The 8,354-nt window shown below is 39.0% G+C and overlaps 1 protein-coding gene across 3 annotated transcripts in view; it reads right to left on the reverse strand.

Moving 5' to 3' along the window:
• LOC111572996 (lissencephaly-1 homolog) overlaps positions 1-7,356 on the reverse strand; it is a 39,131-nt gene extending 31,775 nt beyond the window's left edge. Inside the window, exon 1 of one of the 3 annotated variants that reach the window (XM_023276902.3) lies at positions 7,173-7,356. The gene's annotated coding sequence lies outside the window, so the exon portion shown is untranslated. Of the gene's footprint in view, positions 1-5,795; positions 6,036-7,026; positions 7,046-7,172 lie in introns of those variants that run through there. The other 2 variants (XM_035951295.2, XM_055011981.1) reach the window with 2 other exon arrangements.
• Between the last annotated feature and the right edge of the window lie 998 nt (positions 7,357-8,354).

The raw sequence follows: 8,354 nt of genomic DNA on the forward strand, positions 1-8,354 counted from the left end.
ACATGAAGAGTGGGTGGGGATGAAAATGTTTATAGCCCAGAGGAGAACTGCACCAATGTTTGCACCAGTTTACACAACGATAAAATAAATGAGACACCATCAACGACAGAGGAAAAGACAGAAGTACAAAACAACAGAGTTGTATTGTCTTCAAGAAAAAAAATGTGATTCCTATAGCAAAGCTTTGACAGCACTATACAGCAAATCAAAGAAAGTGTAAAGCAATAAATAAGATACTTCCTTTACTAACACCCCTTTCATTTTTTTTATATGCCCTCTTACTATCTACTTTCACAATCTGTCATGCCACCAGTCTGACCTGAGTGCACTGGTCTGATCTTGCAGCAAATGCCTCCCTCCATGTAGATACAAGAGCTGACCCACATTCTCCGAGCAACGTACTTCTCCTCCCAGGTTGCCAACAGAAAAGAAAAACAGGACACAGCCAAGCGAGCTCGAGTAACGGCTGTGCTCTTGTCAAATTCCCCTGACCCTATCTTCCCATTATGATATCGCCTTAAGAGCTAGCTGGCTGGGCTGATGACACAATGAAGTACCTATGACCGTTTGTGTCAATAAAAAAAATTATCAGTGTTAGCGTTTTATTATCAGCAACTGAGTATTGATACAAGGTATAATAAATGGCAATACAATGTGATGCAGCCAACAATTATGTGATCAAGTCTTTTTTTTTTTCACACTGCGTCGTGGTCTTCAAAAAGACTTTATCAAAGCAGGTACCCATTACAATAAGCCTCTTAGTCCACTGGGACTAGCCTGACTAAATCTTTGCCAGATCATTAAACAAAAGGTGCAAACTAAGCCAAATTACTTTTTCTATTGACCTGCACCCAAATGACAAAACTATTCCAAGGCAGACAGCCAGACACATGTACATGAGACAATGTGCATTACGCATGAGATCTACTGCACAGGAAAGGGGCAGTGAAAGAAACAAGCATGTGTCTACTGTCTAGAGTATTCATGAGGACTGCTAGCACGACAGGAAGCTGCAATGAAGGAAAATTCAACATTCCTCACTTCAGCTGATGATGCAGGAGTGACATTACCACAAGGGAATATTCCTCTTATTCACTCCTGCTTTAGTTTGCAAAAAAAAGAGGACAGTAGCTTAAGGCTGCAGAGGTAACATTGAGCTACCTGGTGCAGAGTCCAGAATTATAAATTGTAAGTAGTTTAGAAAGTGTGTTTTCTTACTGATTTGCGAATTTGACACTTTGACATTGCTGTGAAACTGTTCAACAGGAAGCATCCTAATGTAGCCAACAGCTAACTTCTGGACCCTGATGTCACCAGACAGCAGTCCAAATGTCTGCTTGCCACTGACTGTGCGTGGATTACAGCGTGCTGGGGGTTTCTGGCTGATGCCCAACAACTGTGCTATGATTCAGGGTCACAACACTACAACAACATAGTAAGGCAATGGTACTGGAGCTAAAAATGGCTCCCACTAAAACTCCACATACAAAACGCCCATTATAGGCATGCGCCTACAACAACCTGTAAAATTGCTATCGTGTGTGAAAATGAGGTCATCTACTATGTATATATTGATACTTCTCTCTCTGCTGCTGGCAGTTGCTATCACTGTGTGTATCCATTAATGTGTTAGACTCCCCTCTCTGAAAATCTCATTTGCAGCTCCAATATTGAGCAAAATGTTAGCACAATCACATAATCAGGCTAACTGGCTCTGCACAAAATGTTGTGTCTTGATGGAGGGGGGATATGGGCTACAGCCGCCATGCATCTATAAATCTACCCACTGATGGTTAATAATGGCAATGTGCCTTCCTCCCATTGATTCTTTTGTCTTTGTGTAGCAGCAGAAACTGTACAATAACATGGTCTTTTACAGTAATGTGCTGACTTTGAGAGATAGTGTTTAATTTGCTGATGAGTCCCAGCAGATTATCTGTTTTTAAAATGTCATATTTAACGGATAATGGAAAATGTCCTGTTTTGAATTTAGAGTGCAGGAACTATGTAAGTGCCAATTCAAAACAGCAGTGAACCACACCCACTGAATCACTGTTTGTGGACAAACTGTTTTTTAATCAAGTCAAGTAAAATATACAACGAGATATTTTACAAATTTGGACCATCTAACACAGAATTTGATTCAAAACAGTCAAACCATGCTAACGCAACTGGAAAACCATGTTCAAAAACACGTGAGAAATTTTCAACAAAATGAGGTGATTACAGAAGAATCTGTTAAATACCACAGAAATCTGTGACAAACTAAAAAAGTCTCCATTTCAACACTGTCAGCATATGTGAAAGATCACTTTACAACTTTTCAAATAATTGCAAAGATCCAAATTAATTAGGCATTTGGTCAAAATGTAGGACATCAGACTGCAGTTGAATACTGAAACTTGCATTACAACATCAGCCAAAAATGACAGACGAGGTATGTGTAGAACATTTCTGGACTACCAATGCTTCCATGTCTGAACAAAGGAACACGCCCCTGTGGAACGCAGTACAAGTTAACGAAAATAAAAACATCAGTCAAGTCTGAAACTTCTAATCTGAAAGAGTGTCGCAGCAACTTATCACAAAACACACCATCACAGCAATGTTGACAAAGATGACAGTTATCACCTCAGTGTCATTATGTCATCATCATCTTTTAAAAGCAAGCATCTCAAACAGTTGGAATCTGGAGCACCTTCATTTTCTGTTGGTGACTTCACCTTAACATCACCTGGTACATGGGAATGTTATCCATGGCTGCCTTTCACAAACAGCACAGAGCACCATTAACCAGATCAAATAACAATGGAATGCAAAAAAGCAAAATGTTAAATGACGCAGTCGAGTAAAAGGAAATTCCTCATAAATTTCAGATGAAGGTCACTTAATAAACTTGCAAATGAAAACAAAGCCTACATGTGATCTGAACACCTATTTGCTGGCACATTTAGCTACTGAAGTCGATAAATGGAGTAGATATGAGGTTTTTCTTGGACAGTAAATTATTTTTTGTTTCAGCATGGCCATCAACACTTTTTGCTAAATTTGATGAACAGAATTTTGTGGCAAAATATATCATGAATTTATGGACATCTATGCAAAGATTCACACAGTGCACCACTGTGCTGTACTTACTGGGTAAACATGGAGAATGTATTATGCTAAACAATATAGTGAGGAATCTAATACAGCTCTGTTGTTAGCCTGTATGAAAGCCTGCTCATCACTATCATCCAGATTCTTGAAAATCAAATGACCAAAAGAATCAGTCTCCGCCTGTGATGTGACCCTAAAGAACATGGGAAAGAAACATCCTCTACATGACAAGACTGAAAGGTTAAATATTCTGTAAATAGTCTGCAGTTTCTATGAATGGTTGTTCTTTGCGAAAACCTCCCACAGAAACCATCCAAAGACCTTTGTCCCTAACTGACGATGAAAGTGGGTGAACATCTGGCTCAACTGTTAATATGCAGCCCTTATGAACCACACAGTGCTCGTGTCACTTGAGTGGATTGGAAACAATTACCTAAACTTGTTAAAATCTACATGTAGTAGCATGACTTCTTTCTTTTGTGTTTAGTGAAAGAGACTGTATTAGCAGCAGAATGATTGTACAGATGCTAGGATTCAATCAATATGACACAAACACTACATTTCTAAGTACTGTAGACACAACATAGAAAAATAATACTTATTTCTCTCTTTGGTTGTCATCCCAACAGTCGTGTTCTCAGTTCTCATTATTAGATGAGAGCTTCCCCACAAATTGAGGGACCAGACACCAAGCAGATAGGAAGCTGACAAGAACAACAGACCAATCACAAACAATAACAACCTCCACACATACTAGCAGGTGGGAATAACACAATCAAATATGCTTAGCCTCATTCATACTTATATGAGTACAATAATTGTACAATACAAGCAAGGTTCCCCTGCATAGTGAGCAGGCATGAGATGCTGGCTTGATTATGGCATATTTGAATCTCTCCAGGGTATTCCCTTCATGCCAACAAGATCTAGGCTGAAATTATTATGGCTATAAATGTAGACTGGAAGAGTTTGCCATGTCTCTAAGTTATTGTTGACATAATAGCAAACTGGAAATGTGTTCAAATCAAAGCTTGTAATTCTCCAAGCAACTTTGGCAACCATTATACAGAAACTACTAGTCTTATGGCGACACTGTCGGACATCATCACTTACAAAGCATATTCATCATAATAGTGTGTCAAAACAGTGATTTGTAGCTTGACTGGCAGTTGCTGTTGGCAGCAGGAGAGTAATGGCCAACCAGCTGTGGTGGGCAAGCTGTCTGGAAGGTCAACCTCTGTGCTGCTGTCAGCTTGGAGAAGGAGACCAATAAGGACATTTTCCCTTCAGCCTGACACAATCACAAAGACAAACAACCTTTCACTCTCATCAGTCTGTTGACACAAAATAAAGAGGAGGGCCCCGCGACAAAACTGTACATGTTGCTCCTTTCCGGCAATACTTCTCATAATTCTGTCATTCTTTACTTTCAAAAAACTACCCAGACAACGTTAGAGAGCACAGTTCCCCAAGATCTGTGACTGTCCTTTTTTAGTTCCCTGCTGATAACAAGCAGAAGCAAGCAAAGCAACCCTTGCTAAAGCTTTCTATTGCAGTAATAAACAACTGGCACTGCTGTGCTTCCACTGCTGACAGTACTGAATAGAGTTTGGCTGCGGGGATGCACTTATTCAAATCAACTTCTGATAAAACTCGGGACTGACTAAAATGCTTTCAAGTAAGACCAGCTGACCACATTCACTGGCTCCTGCAGTTGCTATTAGAGAAAAGAAGCATGTGTGTATTTTATAAAAAACAGAGCTGCAATTCTCATGCTATCTCGTGTACTGTGCACTGATGGTTGAACTTTGAGCTATTTTAACAATATGGTAGGTCTATAAATTTTCCTTTACTGATGTGTGAAAAACTGTGCTCCAGAATTTCATCACATTCTACTTTCAATTTGTGAAACATTTCCATGGAGAACAAAAATTATAGCAAAGTATCCACATAAAAAACTAATTCATAAATGCACATTAGTCTGCAGAAACAAGCTTGGCTTTACTAGCAAATGTGAGAATGGCGTGTGTCTAGTTAACTAATATCTCAGGGCAAAAATATATAGGTTAATTTGGTTTATAATACAAAATTGTTTTCACTGTTGATCCATGATTGATTAGTTGCTTGGTCTAGTGCTCAATGTACCCCAAAGCTAAATGTCTTCTTTTATCCATACCCCAAATATATTCAATTTACTTCCATAGAGGAGTAAAGAAACTACAACATGATCAAAATAAAGGAGCTTGATTCAGAAAATTTGGACTATTTTTTAAAGACATGACTCAAATCGATGAAAAGCTATTTTAGGACAGTTACAGATTAATGTTACAGTTAACAACTATTTGATTATTCACCTAATTGTTGCAGCTCTAGTTTACAAAGACAAGAACAAAAGAGTAAGCTGTTAAGAAATCTACTATATACTATGGAGAGATCTAAGAATCTGTGCCATTTGACCAAGCACAGGTGGCAAGATGTTCATCAGCTGTGTTTTTGATTATTAAAACTGCATTAGTATTGTGTACACAGAATCGTTTAGGTAAAGGGACAGGTGTTTTTAGACTAGCATAGCATCGCTAGATTCACAGCCCCAACAAATGCTGGGCTTAGCTGTCAAAATAACAATATTTCTCTTTAACTTGGCTTCTTTTGCATCATTTTCGGATAGTCATAGACTACACCAGAAATACTCTTACCTGAGAGCAGAGCACACAGTCAGTGTGTCTTACTGAAGCTGTGAAAACAGTTTTGAAAAAACAAACTATTGTATCAATATCCCATAATTCCCATTGATCAGCTGCAAGGCAGTTCTCACAGGCGTGGCTGGGAAAGTAAACTAGCCAAGAGTCCTGGCCAGTGCTTTATATCCGATATCAAGACAAGGTTGGCCAAAATTACGAGGGCGGCTCGTCTGTCGGACAGTGCACAATCTTGTGAGCTGCCAAAGCAATGATTTACATTCATCCCAGTGTTAGCGCCCTGCGTCCACGAATCCCTAACCCGAATGTCTCAATCATGAATCCACACAATGAGAGAAAACGAGGCAGAGGCTTGGATGCCGGGTAGAAGCAATTCATACAAACACGTCGCCTCGGATGTGCTCCACCCTGATTTTCAAACGCGGTGCCAACAAACCGCATGAAACAGACTGAAATGATGGGAGCTTCAGCTGCAGCGATCAGCGAGCATTCAGGATGACAGCGACCATCAGCAGAAGAAATGCACTCCAAGGGGCGCATGTCATGACAGCAAAACTGCAACCTGATGTTCAGTTACAGTGACATCTGAACATTAAACACACAACCCAAACCAGATGCCACTTCACGCCCTTTCCAAATGCTAACACTGGATACAGCAGCGACGCGAAGCTGCAGCGATCAACAACAAAATATCCACACCGTGACCGCAATAAAGTGTTTAAACATGTCACTAATCACAGACATAGCATTACACCTGCAATAACATTGTTTAACCTACATTTGAGTTCTCTGTCGAGGTTGTTTTTACAGGGTTGGCAGGCACTAACGTCGCTACAAACTATGCTAATTACTGCTTATTACTAACTTCAGATAGACGCCAAACGCAAGAGCAATTTACAAGTGGATTTACAAACATACCATGACACACTGAGATGCTTTCTGACTTAATTTGTTGTAATTAACCTGACAATAGTGCCAACTTGTAGCTTAATGTTGTCTATACCTGGTTATCGTTAGCTAATGTTAGCTAAAGTTAGCCAAGTTAGCTTCCCGGCGATGCAGTCAGAAAGTTAGCTCGAACGTTAACTCTTCACTCCAAGGATAACGAGAATAAGCACTCAAGCTCAGTTGGCGGCTATAAACCCACACATTAGGTGACTACTTTATTTACTGTAAGTGCACAAGACTGTTTATGTGGACACAAGGATAAACTCAGCTGACAAGGTACCTGCTGCTCCACTCCAAGCGGCCTATCCGCCATTTTGAGACATAAAAGGAGGTGCAAAAATTACAGCCACATCGTCATTTTCCCCACCTAACGCCACATTCCTTCGACTCTCGCCGGCTTCATAATTGAAAACTACGAGAACTCACTCTATGGCTTCTGCCCGTGGATATCCTCGGCCGTCCCCAACGTTAACACGACCCGACAGGGCGTGAAATTTCCGCTCCAAAATATGATCTTGTGATGTTGGAGGTAAACTGCCCGTCTTGTCTCTTGCTTGTTTTTTCGTTCGCTACCGCATTCGCCTTCAGCCGGGCACGCGCACGATGTTCGCGTTCACGGATCGGACTGGAGCGCGCACGCCCTTGACAGCAGTAAGAAAAAAAAACATTATATTTGCCTGTTAACTCTTACCTGGCTGCTGAGCGTCAGTGCATTTTAAATAGGTACAATTACTTTAAATAGGACCAGTATATATGCTATGAGACTTACTATTAATAAATCACTTTATACATGCAATAAGATAGGAAGTTTGCACTGGACACAGAATATCAATGCAATCTCAATTTCATGATACTTTCATTTCACCACATTTCAGAAATAAATATTGCACGGTTTACATGTTATGGTTAAAAAACACATAATTTTATTTGCTTATGAACTCTTACCTGGCTACTGAGCATCAGTACATTTTTACCAATATATGTGCTCAGAGACTTACTATTAATAAATCACTTTTATATTTATGAAAAAAGATGAGACGTTTGCAGTGGACACTAAATATACATGCATTTTCTAATGTTGATACTTTTTACCCCCATTCCACGACATTTCCACAGTAAATATTGCACTGTTTACATGTTATGGTTATGATTGAGAGGCTTTCTACTTTAAAATCACTTTTACACATGCAAAAAATATTTGCAATAGACACAAAATATCTATGCAGGTACTATACTTTGACTTAAGTGTTAACATTTTACTTTAGATTTTTATTCCATGACATTGTAGAATATTGCACTGTTTACTATTTTTTTATTTAAAAAAACAAATACATGATGGCTCAGCATCTGTACAATTTGAATAGCAGCAATTACTTTACATCTTAAATGATATGTAACTGACTGAGAGATTCACAATTATGAAATCACTTTTATACATATAAAATTATAAATGTTTGCAATGGATACACAATATTTCTGAAAGTACTTTCCATTTTATAGCACTTTTAAATATCATTACATTACATTTTAGTAAATCTCCAACTGTTTGCCCCATTACATTTATCTGACAGCTATAGCTACTTTGCAATTAATTAGACAAACATAAAT

Source organism: Amphiprion ocellaris, chromosome 7, assembly GCF_022539595.1.
Source record: "Amphiprion ocellaris isolate individual 3 ecotype Okinawa chromosome 7, ASM2253959v1, whole genome shotgun sequence".
NCBI classification, from domain to species: Eukaryota; Metazoa; Chordata; class Actinopteri; family Pomacentridae; genus Amphiprion; species Amphiprion ocellaris.